The 17,863-nt window shown below is 41.4% G+C and overlaps 1 pseudogene; it reads left to right on the top strand.

Moving 5' to 3' along the window:
• The first annotated feature begins 11,833 nt into the window (after positions 1–11,833).
• On the top strand, positions 11,834–14,185 carry LOC120365761 (ATP synthase F(0) complex subunit C1, mitochondrial pseudogene; annotated as a pseudogene).
• The last annotated feature ends 3,678 nt before the right edge of the window (positions 14,186–17,863 follow it).

Raw genomic sequence — 17,863 nt, 5'->3', positions numbered from 1 at the left:
TGATCTCATCTTAGAACAAAATGTCTTTATCCAACTTACTCAGTGTGGTTGGGTTCAGGGTGACTTTTACTTGTCTCCAGAAATCAAAATCACTCTTGAAGAAGGAAGTTTTGCTGTTATAGAGCGTGATGGTTAATACTGAGTGTCAACTTAACTGGATTGAAAGATGCAAAGTATTGATCCTGGGCAAGTCTGTGAGGGTGTTGCCAAAGGAGATTAGCATTTGAGTCAGTGGGCTGAGAGAGGCAGACCCACCTTTAATCTGGGTGGGCACCATCTAATCAGCTGCCAGCACAGCCAGGATATAAAGCAGCCAGAAAAACATGAAAAGACTAGACTGACCTAGCTTCCCAGCCTACATCTTTCTCCTGTGCTGAATGCTTTCTTCCCTTGAACATCAGACTCTAAGTTCTTCAGTTTTTGGGACTTGGACTGGCTCTCCTCTTCCTCAGCTTGCAGATGGCCTATTGTGGGACCTTGTGATTATGTGAATTAATACTTAATAAACTCCCTTTATCTATCTATCTGTCTATCTGTCTATCTATCTATCTATCTATCTATCTATCTGATATATATCTTTATATCTATATATATTTATTACAGAACTAATAGGATATACATATCAGTTCTGTAATAACAGGATATACGTATCCTAATAGTTCTTTCCCTCTAAAGAACCCTGACTAATATACAAAGGTAGTTGGAAAAATAAGACATGGTCTTGCAGATGGCTCCAGGCAGTGGAGGCATGTGGGGAAGGAGAGCCTTTCAGATGATTTCTGGGAAGGCCGGCACAGCTACCTGAGTGTCCATGCTCTGGCGGGGTAGACATTGCCATGTCTGCTGATTGATGGCTGTGTAATGCGTGGTTTGGTATATGGAAATGGCCTCAGAGAACAGGGAGGAGGGGATAAGGAAACCAAGAGCTCAAGAGAGAAACTGCTCTGTTTGCAGTTTTGTCAAAGGCCACCTCGTTAGCCTTTCACAAAACCGCTCTGTCTGTGGGAGGGGGACCAATGACACCATTGTGGTTCAGTGAGTCAGCCCGCTCCCCATAGGCAGAAAACCAGACTCCATGAAATGTTAATTATCTGCTAGAAAAAAACCCAGTTTATTTTACAGAATTTCAAAAACAAAAACTGAATTCCTGGGCAGACTCTGTTATTTGACTCCCTTAACTTACATTGAGATAGGCTCAAAAAAGGTACATGAAAAAATTAGAAAGTGGTCTTTTAAAAGGTGACAACATATGCTCTTTACTCATATGGTTTAGAAACCATAACACGCACACACACAGTGATTGAGTTACAGTCAGAAAGGTGCTATAAAATGACATTTCCTCTCAGCACGTTTAGATTGCCTATGCAGTTCTAGAGAGAAGTATTAATCTTCAACACAAAATGGTCGACTCCATTCCAGCAGGATCACATTGTTCTTACATTTTCTTTGGTTATTTTATCAGCTCAGCTTCCATTGTTTCTCTAGTGATAAATTGCACTTTTATTCGTTTCTTTATTTTATGGAGTGCAGAGTCATAGCAATTTCCTTGTCCCAGTTCCATTAACTTCCTGGTGGTATTGTTTAAAGTCTCCAGGCCCTGATGTGTAATCCAACTGTTTCCCTAATATGTGGGAAGCAGCAGACTGCTTGTTTGTGTCATGAACAACCCTTGCTATAGTTTTGCTTTCTCTTCAAGTCTTTTCCCATGAAAACTCTGGCACGAGCTTTGCTCAGAATTCTAGGGCTTAGCATAAACCTGGTGCATAGAGAGCCTTCTTGGAGTGTTTGAGAACTAAATAGAGGAACTAGGACTGGCCTGGAATATCATACGTATCCCACCAATCAAATTAAGATGGAAAATTTGGAAAAGAGATCACATACGCCAGAATTATTTTCATGTTCACGTCTTGGTAGGTTCCTCAAACTATCTACACTAGATTTCTTTTTTTTTTTTCTTTTTCTCAAGTCTTTGATTCTACCTACACCTTCCACTATTTCACCAGACAAATTAAACCTCATTTCACTGTAAAAAATAAAGTCATCTGACCAATATGCTTTCTGCTTTCCCTCCATTTCAGAATTCTTCCACATTGCTCCTGTCCTCTCTGCTTCAGATCTAAACCTAAAACCAGCATGGCTTTTCTTGGCCAAAATGAATCCACACACCTGTGCTGCAGGTGGCACTGCTTAATCCACCATCCCTTCTTTTTTTTTTTTTTTTTTTTTTTTTTTTTTTGAGATGGAATCTCACTCTGTTGCCCAGGCTTTAGTGCCGTTTAGCACGATCTCAGCTCACTATAACCTCTGCCTCCTGGGTTTGAGTAATTCTCGTGCCTCAGCCTCCTGAGTAGCTGGGACTACCACCATGCCTGGCTTATTTTTGTATCTTTAGTAAAGATGAGGTTTCACCATGTTGGCCAGGCTGGTCTTGAACACCTGACCTCAGATAATCTGCCAACCTCGGCTTCCCAAACTGCTGGGATTAGTGGCAGGAGCCACCATACCCAACCTCGCCATCCCTTCTTTATACCTTTAATTTCTCATGTTCTTTGCCCTCACTATCAACATTTTCCTTTCTGGAGAGGTCACCTATGTATTCTGTCTAATTTTCTTATCTCCTTATCCATTTTCAAATATACTGTAAATCTAATTTGATCCTGGAACTCCTCCGTTAATGTTCAGAGCTGAGATTCAGGCTCATGATGAAGCAGGCAGTAATGTGGAGGTGGAAAAAGGCAGAGAAAAACTGGAGGTGGGGAAACCTTTTAATGGCAAACATAACTCTAAGGAAGCAAGAGATAATGAAGCTGTGTGTTAAGGGTTTCAGGGTAGGGCATGCTGTGCCCATCAAATCTTCAGGTGCTTTGCTACTAATGGGGTATGCTATGTTTTGAATTGAATGTTGAAGGACATGTTGGCATTGTTTACAAAAGTAGAGGCCAGAGGAGGAGAATCTGAGTGCAAGTGGGTGGGGCTGCTGAGGCATGTTGAATTGCTGGGGATGCTTGGATGATGAGAGAGAAATGTTGGAACTTTGGATTTAGGGCTGGAGAAAGAAATGAGGGTGAAAGACACAGACTTCTAAGTCAACTGCATAAAAGGGAGCCTTTCCACTGTAGCTGTGAGTTTCCTGAGAAAAGATGTAAATGGACAGAAGATGGCTTAGAACAGAGCTTTAGAGAAATTCTACCAGGGACAGGTGGAAAAGGCCTCAAAGGAGAATTCGAGAGAGTAATTCAGGATCCTGTAAACCAGGACTATTTTTTCAAAGAGGAGGTGCAATCAGCAGAGTCATATCATGCAGAGAGATTCAGCAGTGCAAGAAATGTGAGGAGCCCTGGGAATCTGGCCACGGAGAAGTCACTCATTCTGTTGTTCAGGAAGAAGTGGCCAGGCCTGCACAGTGGGCTGAGCACTGCTTTGGAAAATGGACTAGACATTCCATCAAATCAACAGCAAATTCTGTCCCTGCCTTTAAGGAATGCACATTCTAGCGATGGTGGCAGAAAATTAACAAGGAATTGCAATTCAACTTGGTAAGTGCAATAGCAAAGAGAAAGCAGGTGTCCTTCCCTCCAATGTCAAGTGGGTGGATTTGGGGACCTCTCAGTCCTCTTCCTACTTATAAAGGCGCTGCAACCAGACTGCCTGAATCTCATTTATGGCTCAGCCACCTAATTAGCTGTGGGATCTGCAGCAAGCTATGTCCCTGCTCTCTGCTTCAAATTTCTCATTGGTAGTAAAAAATAATAATGATGATATAAACCATATCTACATTATAGGTTTGTGGTAAGGATTAAATATGTTACAACATGTAGCATATCAGGGGAGTGACTGACAGATGAGACACCTTTGGTTAACAGCTACCCAACATCAATGGCACTTACAGAAGCCTGATGAAATAGGCACTATGGTCACATGTTTCTGCAGGTGAGGAAACGGAAGCACACATGAAGCAGCTTCCCCAAAGGCACATGGCTAAAGGTGGTTGTCTCCACTCTCTTTTGAGGGAGGGATTCCCACACTAGGGTTATGAAAATGGTTAAACTCGTGACGGTGGATCCAGACAAGTCAGGCAGAAAGCAGTTTAGTTGTCACATATGCTCAAAGCCTAGGGAAGAGGACACTGGACCCCCTGCAGGGCCATGGATGGTTCAAGAACACAGTGAACAGCCAGGGCCTGTGGGAGGTAGGTTTGTAATAACAAGAGGGTAGGTGGCCTCTGGTTCTTGCTGTGGGGTTGTAGGGGGTGACTGGTGTGTTTGAATAATTCTGCAGGCTGGCAGGGAACCAAAACCTGTGACCCAAAGATAAGCAGGAACTGTGCTTGGTCCTCTGGTTAATGAGTGTTTTTTGGTTAGGGGACCTTACCTGTAGGAGCCGAGGTGGGCAGAGGAGGTGGAAACTTGTGGTTATTTGAAGCCTGATTGTATCAGAGGTCAAAGCAGCATTTAATATTGAACCTCAATTTCAGGGCTTATACCTCAGTGACCAAGCGGTGATTAGGACCCAGGCATCTAGGGTCCAGGTCCAAATACATTTACACTATTCTGTATTTTCTAAAATTCAGACAAAATGATTGTCTTCTAAGCATGTCTTACGTTCTCCATCTCGACACTGTTTGTTCAAGCCTAGCTCTTTGCCTGTAATTCCCTCTTGATTCTCCACTCTGCTTGTTGAAATCCTGTCTGCCAAGGCCCATCTAAATGCCAGTTACTTTGCAAAACTGCTTCTTTCCCTCAGATGCGGCCCCTTCTGCGTTTCCAGCACGTTGTACAGAGAAAAGAGTATGCCAGGAAATCATGGCTCAGTTTCTGACTTCGCTATTTGTTTGTTACATACTCTTGGGGAAATGAGCTTGATTAGCCTTAGTTTTCCCACTTTTCCAGCAAGGATAATTTCTCTTTGAGATGGTATTATAAGATTATTCTTGAAAATACATGTACAGTGCTCAGTATTTAGATGTCACACAATAAATATGAATTTCTCTTAAATTACTTTGGATCTCTGCTGACCCCATATTATTATCCTTCATACCATAAGTACTTGTTTTATTTACTCTCACTAGGCCATAAACTTGAGAGATGACATTTTACACTTTTCTCTTTTACATCTTTGCCCTGGTTATTTGCTGCTCACATTCACTTCCAAAGTGAAAGGGTGGGCTAGGAGCAGTGGCTCACGCCTGTCATCCCAGCACTTTGAGAGGTCGAGGTGGGCACATCACTTGAGCTCAGGAGTTCGAGACCAGAGTGGCCAACATGGTGAAATGCTGTCTCTACTGCCAATAGAAAAAATATCCAGGCATGGTGGTGGGTGCCTGTAATCCCAGCTCCTTGGGAGGCTGAGGTAGGAGAATCACTTGAACCTGAGAGGCAGAGGTTGCAGTGAGTCGAGATCGCACCACCACACTTCAGCCTGGGTGACAGAGTGAGACTCCATCTCAAAACAAACAAACAAACAAGCCAAACAACAGCAACAAACAAAGTAAAAGGGTGACCTCGGTTCTCATCCGTCGTGGAAGGACCTCTCAGCACGTGCTGCTGCTCTACGGAGCAATGAGGCTGACTAGCACAAGCACTTTGTCGTGCTCCTAGGAACACAGTTTGCTTTAACTGCAGACAACGGCTTTTATTCCTGAAGTACACATGCCTAGGAAGCATAGAGCAAGGATATGAATCCATGTTCTGTTACCTAAATCTATATTATGGTGAAATGGACATATCCAATCCCAACACTAGGTTCAACCGGGATAGTTTTCAGAACCCGGAGAGGGGCAGGCGCAACATGGAAGAAGAAAAGCAGGTGTCAAAAGATGAGTCTTGGGCTTCTATGGTAAAATTTGCTTCTTTATCATTTTTAAGGCATAGGTTTGGGAATGGTGAGAAAATACAGCTCAAAAAATTATTTGTGCTATTTACCCATGGATAATGTAAAACGTATGATAAAGAAATCTGAAACTGTCACGGGAAAGAGAGGTTTGAATTTTCAAAAGATTTAAAAGATTTATGTCACTGTTTACTCTTCATTAGTATATTTGTTAGAGGAATAAACGAATTAATTCATGAAGAGAATGAAAGACAGAACGTAAGGGCTTACTATATTTTTCTTATTCAGTCTCTGATACAGTGTATGACTTGGCATGAATGCGGCAGCTCACTTCCCTTTCTTTTAGTCTTGGTGAATAAAATGAGAGACATAGTAACAGGCTGTCTCTAAATGGTAGTAGCACTGGCCATCAAAATGGGCCCGAAGGGCATGGTAAAGAAGGCGCTGGGTTTTGGGGTCACTAACTGCTTGTCTCCAGATAAGCACACTGTAGGAAAGAACTATTTCCTTGTGATTCTAAGGTTTTAGAGGGGAATGAGAATCACTGGCTAGCTGCATTCATTGGCTCAGCATTATGTAATGCTAATGGTTTTGAAGGCTGACTAAGAAATCTTAACTGTCAGAAAAACTACACAATTGAAAGTAATTATGAAAGTGTGAAGGAATCCAAACCATTTTCATAATCCATTGGTTCTCGTCCAACCAGGGTAGCCTCTTTTTTTTTTTTTTTTTCCAACTGTGTGAAATATTATGCAATTTGCTCTAAATGTCTTGGGTATAATTAGTCCAAATTTCTTCCCAATTCTTCCATAAGTTATCAGTTAGAAGTTTCCTTTCAACAAACGAATTACACTGCAGAAATTCCTGAAGCCAGCTGAAATCCTTTCTGAAACAAAGCAGAGTAAATAATTGTCCCACTACATAAATAGATAAACGGCACAGCCTGCTGACATAATTTGTTACCTATTGAATTATTATCATTTCAAAGCTTATCCGTCTTTTTTTTTCACTTGTTCTATTCTATTTTGCTAATGACAGGGAAGGAGCGCAGAACATCTGAATTAATTATGCAAATAAATTAGTATTAATCTTTCTAGAAGTTGGGGTGCTCATTTTAGTATCAGTAAAGCTATTTCTATGGCTATTGGTGGAGATAATAGATGACAGAAAAATAGAATATTATAATGGACTGAGAAAAATGTAATCAAATTACAGCAAACACAATTTAATTTAGGCTTAACACAGGAAGTTTCCCTCTGGTAGATGAAGGCTGTGGTTTTTTGGACCTTATTTATAGTCCGATTATGAATCGACACGGAAAAGAGGAACTTGGGGTAGGGTGGAGCACATTGGTGAATTTTCATGCTTTTCCTTTTTCTGCAAAAGTGAAATATGTAATATTTAGAGTTATAAGTACAGTTTTGGGGAGGCTTATGAAGAGGTCTTCAGAATCATTTTTCTAGAACCATTTCTGAGATGAGGATCAGCAGGTGTCTCATCTGACTGATGAAATCAGGAGGAGCAGCTGCAGGCCTAATGAGGAATGATCTGCATTTCTATGCTGGGCTAGGGGATGAGCAGGATTCTTGTGCAGACAGAAATAACTGAACCACCATTCTCGTTCAGGACTGAGGAGTAGATAGAGTCTAGTCCTGCAAACTATGGGCTTGGAAATTCTCTTGGCCAAAAATCTTCTAGTAATAAAACTTTTATGATGAGCCTCTTCTCCAAGTTTAGTCTTCTTTTGTTATTAAACTGCTTGGAAAGATATAGTTAGTTTAACGTTGTGAGGAACACTCATCATTTATTACCCCATTCAACTAGAAAACGGCAAGAATATTAGTAAAAGAGAACGAAGACTATGAACTAAACATGTCAACGGGTGTTCAATATAAACATAGTTATACTTTGGAAAGGTAAAGTGTGGGAAGGTGACATAGTCATAATCACAAAGCCTACATTTTTCTAGCATACCGAAGAGTCAAAGATTTACTTGTGAATCTCAAATCAGACTGGTGTTTGAGGACCAGAGTGAATAGGGGCTGACTCTCTATCCATCTTTGTGTTCCAAGGATCTAGCACAAGGTGCCAGTAGTAGGGGTTCCATCAATGATTGCTAGGTAGTACACATAATTTTAAATTACAGGAAACTCGCAAGCCTGGTTCTAGCCAATAATGCCAACAGCATTTCCTACTAAATCTTTTATTCATGCACTCAATCCCTGTTTCAATTGAATAGTTTGAATTTCATCTCTTTTTGACACTGTATTTATGAAGGCTTTGAATCGGTTATTTTGCTGTTAACATGCTTTTTGGTACCAAGGTATTATATATGACAGTGAAAGGCGGGTAGAAAATCAATGTCAAGTGAAGGGCTTCGTGAGTGATTGACTACACACTGCATCCAATGGATGCGATGTCTTATCCAACAAGGCTACAAAACTGAAGGACAGCAGGAAGCTGCCCCGGAAGACAGATTGATCCACAGCTGACACAGAGACTGCCAAGAAGTACACCTGTCCTGTGAGTCATTCATAGGCCCAAGGTGAGTCCTGTGAGGTCATTGCTAACAGTGACACCCGGAAAGACTCTCTCATGCTGTCAATCAGGGATGGCTGTGCATCAGTTGACGGGTGCCCAAGTGTCTCTCACCTGGGTGAAGCAGTCAGGGTCTATGTGGTTTAGGCTCTTTATTTCAAAGGCAAACATGGCAACCTGGTAACTGAAGTGTACATTGAGCAGTTTATTGAATACCAAAGAAACAACACTACTTAAACAATAACAACAATAATGACGACCAACTTCTTGAATTTTTTGGGTTTTAATAAGGGTATTATCTGTATCTTCTGCCCCTATTATATGGTTTTGAGAAGAGAGACGAGAAGGTATAAATTCCATGAGATGGGGATCCTTCCTGTTCTGCTCATTGCCCTATTTTCAGTGGCCAACAGAGTGCCAGACGTACAGTAAATACTTAAGCCATATTTGTTGAGTGAACATTGGATAGGGTGAAAGAAATATGGAAGTCAGGCTGAGTATGTGGCTGGGTAGTCAACCATATTTGGATATATTTTTGTTCTGTCTTTTCTTGCATTTATTTTCTCTAATCTTTTAAATCTATTTTTTAAATATACCTTATATGTATAACGTCCTATACAAGGCACTTTGAAGTTCTTGGAGGATTGCCTCATGCATTTTTATTAATTTCCTTATTTATCCACTTAACAAATATTTGTTGGTCACTTAATAAGGTATGTATCACTATTGATTTTTTTTTCTAAAAATAGTATCATTTTTAACTGTTATCCTCTAATGAAACTTATAGTTTGGAAGCAAAGACCAAGCAGTAAAAAATAGTGAGATGGATCTAAACTGATCAAAAATATGTAATAACATGGACCATTAATCCTACAAAGTAGCGTATTCCACTGAGGAATATTAAATGGTAGAAAGAACAGCCTAATAAAATATCATCCTAGACACTGTCAAAGAAGAATAGTTGGTACAAAATTGGCTAAAGGTAGATTTAGTCATAAGACCTTTTGAGAGTAAAAAGTTTGAATGGATGATGTAAAAATACAACTTTTGACTGATTTCATTGCAGTCGCTAACACAGATAGTTATCATGCTATGTGACCTAGAGCCCAGTAAAATAGAATTTTGTAGTCTAGAAGTTTCAGATTACCTTTATGCCTTAATAGGCTTAAAAGCTTAAAACATTTGACTTAACTAATATCAAATACTTCTAAATGAATATAAACGATTCAGGAAGAAAACATGACTCCTAATAGATTCCCATTTGAAATTGGAAGGTACATTAAAGTCATTATGCCCAAATTTCCTATCTTCTGGAAAGGAAATTGAGGTCAAGAGAGGGCAAGTGACTGATTCAGCACTCCGCATGTAGGGAACATAACTTCTACTACAGTTTTCTCTGCACCATGGAGCCATACTTTCACTGTACATTAATAAAGTAGCTTTCTAGTCCAACATAATCTTGCTTGACTTTGAATGGTCTAACTTAATGAATTTACCATGTCATTCCCAAATTGACTCTCAAGACCAAAGCATTCCCCAAATCAACAGGAATTTACCTGAACCCCATTGCCAGATAGGATTTGTTTGAGTACAACAAAATATGACTGATTGGAAACTTACCTGAATTTAAATGTGATTGGCTCAAAGAAGGGCTTCTATCTTTTTTGTGCTTTATTGGTGACGTGTCAGTAAGAGGAAATCCAACTTTATTAACCAAATGCTCCTCATCCCTGGAATACCCCAAAGGCATATTTCTTCTCATTTATTCAATTTGGGAAACCATGTTACAGATAAGGAGACCGAGGCCAAGGAAGCTGCTGGAGGAAGTGTGTGGCAGAGCTGCTGTTTAAATCCCAGACTACGTCCTCCACCTACGATGGGTAATTGTACGTGTCAGTTTGGCTAGGGCAGAAAGCCCAGTTTTGTTCGGTCAAATATAAATCCCAACATTGCTGTGGATAGATGTTTTAGATGTGATTAAGATTTGAATCAGTAGACTTAAAGCAGATGACCCTCTGTGATTTGAATAGGCCTCATCCAATTAGTCAATGAATTTAAGAGAAAAGACTAAGGTTTCTTGAAAAAGAAAAAAAATCATCCTCAAGTCTTCAACATAGAAGCCCTGCCTGAGTTTCCAGCTTGCTTCCCTGCAAAATTTGGACTCAGGGTTGCAACATTTTAACTCTTCCCTGAATTTCCAGCCAGCAGATTTTGGACTTGTCACTTCCGCAACCATGTGAGCCAATTCCCTGAAGTCTCTCTCTCTCTCTTTCTCTCTCACCTATGGATTCTGTTTCTCTGCAGTACCTTGACCAATAGTCCTTGACAATAGTCCTTGTATGCTCTTTCTGCATACTTTTTGGTGTCCTACAGCTAGACTTTAAGGGAAAAAAAAAAATCCACTATGGAGCCCTTGCGGGAGGTCTAGCTGCGGAGCTGTGACTCCATTTGAGGGAAAGATACCCAGAGAGTCTAGGCCTTTACCCAGAGATCAAGGTGGCAGCATTGGAGCGGGGTTTTGACAGGCAGAGCTGCAAATGCTCACAGGACCAATAGCATTGAAAAAGAAATCACCAGAGCCATCCACAAAGCCCCTGATGGGACAGATCGGACTTAAGAACAACAGTATCCACAAAGCATTTTCAGGAAAAGAAGCTCTGCATGCTTGTTTAATTAAAAAAGAAGATGTATGGGAAGATGTATGGGAGGATGTATACAAAATGCCTTTTTAGAAGGGCAAAAAAAAAAAATATTTCTCCTACTCAAAGTAAAACATCAACACTCTTGAATAGAAAGGAACTTAGATTCTGAGCTAAATGGTTTAATGAGGGACAGATAATAAGTGTGAATTGAAACTAATTGGTGTTTCAGATCACTGAGCTGGTTGAAAAACCATTTGTGGTGAGGCCTGTATAAGTTAACAGTCACTTTTAAATGCCTAATTAAACATCATTCTGTCCCTAGTGAGAATAAAAAAATGTATTGTTGCTCATTGCGCTATACTTAACCAAATGATGAAAGTGGGTAATCTGAACAGATTTATTTTTTGTGTGTGGTAAAAGCTCTTTCTTCCCGAGTAGGCTGATGTAGGTAGCCCTTTGACAATGACACATTGTGTCACATACAGCCGGGAATCCCACCTCGCAGTGAGCATGCAGAATGGGATAACGTGACATAAATGCCACGAGATTCTTGTTGAACAAAAGGAAAAATAAAGAGACAAGGTGAGAGGTGGCTGGGTCGTGGCTGATTTTTTTTTTTCTCTCCTGGGAGTAATAATTAAAAGGGTATCAATAAGAGGATTTTAAAAAATTGCATTATTTGGGTACTAAGGATTAAGGGCACAAGTGTTTGCAATTAATTATATTCAAGAGAGATCAAGGTTTAATACTTGTAATTTCATTTTACTATGGGCTGAAGCCCCCTGTAGTTCAATGAAAAGGTCATTAAGAGGATAGTCGGACAGATGGGGAAGTGGAGCGGGTCAGAAGGGCTGGCTCTGGGGCCACGACCCATGGAATCAGGTTCTGGGTTTAGGGTGGAAGAGCTGGTGTGGAAATGGAGTGATGCCTTAAGGAAAGTGTCCAGGAGGAGCAGCCTGCAAGGTAGATGGAGTCTCAGGGCATCGGCTTCTCCATCCATCTCCTCACTTCCCTGCCTTCTCTTCCTCCCACTACAGTTCCATGCCTTGGTGTAAAGCAGGCTGTTTCCCTATGGTCTAGTTTTGCACCCATAGCTGCATAACAGTGAAAGAAAAAATAGTTTTTTTTTCTGTAATTAACTTCCCAAAATGTTTTCAAGGTAGTTTGTTTGACTCTGCCTGAGCATAAGGTCAGGGAAATATTTTTTTCTTTAATTTCAGAAAAAAGAAAAAAAAGAAAAAAAAAAAAAAAAAAAAAAAAAAAAAAAAAAAAAAAAAAAAACCAACAAGCAATAAACCCGACACCAAAGGTGTTAAGAAAAGAAGAGAATCATTTAGATTTTTAAAAATACATTCCAGTAAAAACTCTGATGTTACTTGTGCAACTCTTGATTGCGTGTGGAAACGTCCTCTGATGATGTAGGTGCTCATGAGTGACGTCTTTTCGAGGGGGACGTGAGGAAAGGTGAGGACAAGGAGCCAGGTGCCGGCCGGAAAGATCAGGGTGCAGGAAGAGGGACTCACAGGGTGACCCTCTGCAGGCTTCACCTTCCTCTTTCTCGCACTCTCCCCTTCGCTGAGAACCAAAACAGGCTGCAAGTTTGGGCATTCAAGAGAATAAGCTCTATTATGTAATGTGCCTATATATTTATTTAGATTTGCATATTTGTGGGTATATTTAGATTTGCATATTTGTGGGTACATTTGTTACTACTTTCTTCCCCCCTTCCCTTAAAGACAGAGCCTCACTCTTTTTTCCTTAAAGACAGAGTCTCACTCTGTCACCCAGGCTGGAGTGCAGTGGTGCAATCATGGCTCACTGTAGCCTTGAACTTCTGAACTCAAGTGACCCTCATGCCTCAGCCTCCCGAGTAGCTAGGACTACAGACACAACCACATCAGACCAACTGAAAAAAATTTTTTTTTCTTTTTTAGAGGTGGGTTCTCACTATATTGCCTAGGATGGTCTCAAATTCCTGGCCTCAAGCAACCCTCCCTCCTCGGCCTCCCAAGGTGCTAGGATTACAGATGTGACCCACCCCACCTTGCCTGGCCCATCCATTCCTTCTTCCTTTTTTTTTTTTTTTTCTTTTAATATATATTTTGTTGTGTTTTAGGTTTTGGGGTACATGTGAAGAACATGCAAGATTGTTGCATAGGTACACACATGGCAATGTGGTTTGCTGCCTTCCTCCCCTTCACCTGTATCTGACATTTCTTCCCATGTTATCCCTCCCCAACTCCCCACCCCCTGCTGTCCCTCCCCTTGTTCCCCCCGACAGACCCATTCCTTCTTAATGGCATATCCTTCCCCTGTTCCTCTAAGGAGTCATTTGCTTCTAACAGCGCTCATGATTTCTTACATACGATTTGTGCTGATGTCTGTTGAGTCGAGTGATCAGTAGCAATCCAGGGTCCTGAGACACTTGCTCTCACTGCCGGCTTCAGACCAGGCAGTTTGTTTTCCTTTCTGATGTGGATTATGACCTGGGTGCTGTAGCTGTTCTACCTTCTTGACCGCTGCTGGGTCCGTGCTCTAAGCCAATGGACCCACCTGTCTGGACATGTGGCTGTGATTTTTCTTTGAGAAAGAGTAATTCTTTTTTTCACATCTGAATTTAAGCCCCTGTGGCTTGACTAGACACCCACCTCTCCATCCCCCCAAAAAACTGTTTGAAATAAGACTCTCAGAACCAGTATTTCAACTGAATTGTTCTGAAGCTTCATGTCCATCTTCCTCCATGCTCCAAGAAGTCCCAATAAAGTAAACAGAAGTGAAGGGCCGGAGCGCTGACACCCAGGGCCGAAGCTGGGAGACTGAACGGATGCAGGCCCCAGGCAGCACTCATTTCTCCAGCTCTGGCTCGCTGTTGTACAAGGGTCTCATCAGACCTGTGGCTGCCTCCTTCTTGACTAGCCCAGAAAATTCATCTCAACAGCGTTTCTGCAGCAGCTCCCCACTCCAGGTGGCCAGATGGTGCTGGAGCAGCCACAGTTGGTGTGGCCAGTTCAGGGGCTGGCATTCAAAAGGTGTTTGGCAGCTTGATCACTGGCTGTGACAGGAACCCGTCTCTCAACCAGCAGCTCTTCTCCTGTGCCATTCTGGGCTTTGCCCTGTCTGAGGCCACGGGGCTCTTCTGTTTAATGGTCACCTTCCTCATCTTCTTTGCCATGTGAGGCTCTGTGGAGGTCACCTGCTTGCTGCTGTGATTCCACGCCATTCCTGGTGCTGGGGGTACAAAGTTTTACTATTAAGCACAATGTTTCTCAGAAAGAAAAGAAAAAAGAAAAGAAAAGAGAAAAGAAAAATACCCAAAGAACTATAAATCGTTCTACTATAAAGACACATGCACATGTATGTTCAGTGCAGCCCTGTGTACAATAGCAAAGACCTGGAACCAACCGAAATGCCCATCAATGATAGACTGGACAAAGAAAATGTCGTACATATACACCATGGAATACTATGCAGCCATAAACATCGTTGAGTTTGTGTCCTTTGTAGGGACATAGATGAATCTGGAAACCGTCATTCTCAGCAAACTGACACAAGAACAGAAAATCAAACACCGCATGTTCTCACTCATAGATGGGTGTTGAACAATGAGAACACGTGGACTCAGGGAGGGGAGCATCACACACTGGGGGCAGTTGGGGGGTAGGGGAGAGACAGTGGGGGATGGGGAGGTTGGGGAGTGTGGGGAAGGATCACATGGGGAGAAATGCCAGATATTGTATGCACCTAAAGTAAAATTAAAAAAAAAAAGGGAAGAGAAGGGAAGGAAAGAGAAAAAAAAAAGGAAAAAAGAAAGAAAGAAAAGAAAGAAGAAAAGCAAGCAAAGAAAGAAAAGAGCCAGTGGAGCGGAGGGTGTCCTGGGGTCCACCTCCTATGCCCAGGAGAAAGGCCTGCTGGCCTCGATCACGCTGGTCATCCGGCCCCAGTGAGGAAGGAAGAACCCTGTAAGGGCTGTATGGGCGAATGCGCCCCTTCCTCAGCAAGGATGGCTTCCCCTTTTAGTGTTGCTTCCCAGAGCCTGAAAGCACACCTGGACTCTGAGCTCATGTCTTCCTGGACTCAGGCTCTCAGCCCTGGTGAACTGCCTTGCTACTCTCCTGGAGTGGAAACAGTCTAGAGATGTGACCTACATGAACAGCTTTAACATACTCCTCTACTGTACAGAAAAGAACAAGGCTCATCGACAAAACTCTTAGGAAGCCGAGAATCACAGGGCGAGTTCAGTCATGTGGGATTCCATACTGGAGGACAGTTTTGATTTTATTTCATTCACATTTCACATATTCGGTGGAGGCTGTGAAGGGTCTGAAGACCTTCTGTTCTGCCAGGGAAATGGAAGGCCCGATGAGCAGGCCTGGGGCACTCAGCTGAGAATGACTCCTGCCACCAGGGCCCACCTCCTGACTTTTTCCAGGAACTGACATTTGTTCTCACTTCTAACTTCCCTTTATTTCCCAGTGCTGCAAAAGCTTTGATGATTGACACTCCTTTATGATCTGTGCCTGTGGGGTTCTCTCCAGACTAGATGAAAAGTTGAACAGGTTTAATAAATCATTAACATAATAAAAAATATCTGAAAAAGAATGCCACAATTTGACCACTTGATTGTATTTACACAGCTAGAGAGAAATTTAAATACTAAGGGAGTTGATACTTCACAACTAATTAAATTTATTCATATTTAAAAACAGTAGATGAGAAAGCAGATATGGAAAAATTCCAAATTGCAAAAAGATTAAAAATTGTTTGCATATTTTTGTTGTTAAACATATTCTTCAGATACTGTTAATATCTACAATTAACGTTTTTCATTATAAATTGCCGAACATGTTTAATTTCTAAATATGAAGTCGCAAACCTCTAAACAAAAGATTTGTCATTTAAAATGATCAATGATTGTTTGTCATATTTACCTAAGAAGGAGAAACCTAAAATATACAACAACTGTACTTAGAATTGATGAAACTGAGATTTGATGAAAATGAAGTTCATATGAGGAACATTAAAAAAAATTTTTTTAAAAGACAAACCAAGTCAGTCACTCATCATTTCCTATAATTCTACGGTACTTGGGCTGATTAAAAATGGAGCTAACCGTAGGGCAGAAGTTCCTATAAAATGGAAAATAATTTCTATGAATTTCTAGTTGTTCCATGGCAAATAATTTAGAATACTTGGGTTTAAATATCAGTAAATCAACATAGGCATCAGGAAGGTTTTCAGAAATGGTTCCTGTTTCTGGAGGGTTAAATTCTTATGGAATTCATACATGAAGACTTCATAAACGTGAAGGTGTGGGCTACTTTAGATCAGGTGATGCTTAAGGAACCAATTATGCAAGCTCTGCCCAAACCACTTGACATGGAGTAACTGGAGACTAATATTATTAAAAACATTAAATAGGCCTTTTGATCAAGGAATCCAAGGGATGAAGCTTCAAATATTTTCCCTTCAAAAGCTTCCTCTGCCCATTCTATACTTCACTGTGTCTCCGCCTTTTCTCTCCACGGCTCCAAACAGAACACTCTCAGCCGAGGACAACGTAGGTCTCTGTGTGCAGGGAGAGCTTCTCTGTGGCCCTAGAGAGAATACTGTAATTTTTATAATTTCCTTTATTATTTACTAAGTGAATTCTTAGTCATTTCATGATTAGAGTTATTCTTGTGAATGTACTTTTCCTTCCCTTATATTTTCCAGTTGCTTTATTTCTGGAAAAGGTTTTTGTCTATTTGTGTTGTCTCTACGTGTTTGCTTTTCCTTTATGGCGTGGAAGCTAGTTTCAACTTCTGGTTTTCTAAGTGAGTGTATATTTTTATTTTCATGGTTATCTCTTAAACACAGCTTCAAAGCAAAGGCCTTCTATGTCCAAGGAGCTTGCTCCAAAGGAAAAAGACACGTATTGTGTCATTTCTGTTCTCCTCTCATGTCATCAGCAGCTCAAAGCTTACCCGTGTTACATGTGAACAAACACCCACTTTTCTGTTTTCTGTTCTTTCTTTCAAGGCTAGAGTATATCTTTCAGGCATTTCCAGCTGCACTGTTGTTTGCTTATGTCCTGGAGAAGTTACAGGTTAGTTCCCAATCACCTTTATTTGATCTAAGTGGTTTTGTATGTGTCTGATAGTTGTGTGCGTTTGAATCCTGAAAGCTTTCTGTGTCAATGGAGATTAATAGTGGTAGTCAGATAGTGGTCCCAAAGACGGCCACACCCTAACTCCTGGAACATGCACGCTACCCACGATGCACAGTGAGAGGGCCTTTGCAGATAGAATTAAGGGTATTGTATTAGTCAGGGCTTTCTAAACCGACAGAACTAATAGGAAAGATGAATATATGAAGGGGAGTTCTTAGGAAAATTGACTCCTGATCACAAGGTGAAGTCCCACAATAGGCTGTCTGCAAGCTGAGGAGTCAGGAAGCCAGTCAGAGACCCAAAACCTCAAAAGTAGGGAAGCCAATAGTGTAGCCTTCAGTCTGTGGCCGAAGACCTGAGAGCCCCTGGCAAACCTCTGGTATAAGTCCAAGAGTCCAAAAGCTGAAGAATTTGGAGTCTGATGTTCGAGGGCAGGAAGCATCCAGCACAGGAACAAGATGGAGGCCGGAAGACTCAGCCAGTCTAGCCCTTCCATGTTCTATCTGCTTCATTCTACCCGTGCTGTTAGCTGATTAGATTGTGCCCACCCAGACTGAGGGTGGGCCAGCCTCTCCCAGTCTACTGACTCAAATGTTAATATCCTTTGGCAACACCCTCCCTGACACACCCAGGAACAATATTTGCATCCTTCAACCCAATCAAGTTGACACTGAATATTAACCATCACAAGCATGGCCCTTGAAAT

Source organism: Saimiri boliviensis, chromosome 16, assembly GCF_048565385.1.
Source record: "Saimiri boliviensis isolate mSaiBol1 chromosome 16, mSaiBol1.pri, whole genome shotgun sequence".
Taxonomy (NCBI): Eukaryota; Metazoa; Chordata; class Mammalia; order Primates; family Cebidae; genus Saimiri; species Saimiri boliviensis.
The sequence above is the reverse complement of the archived record's forward strand: the minus strand, read 5'-3'. Positions and strand labels throughout refer to the sequence as shown.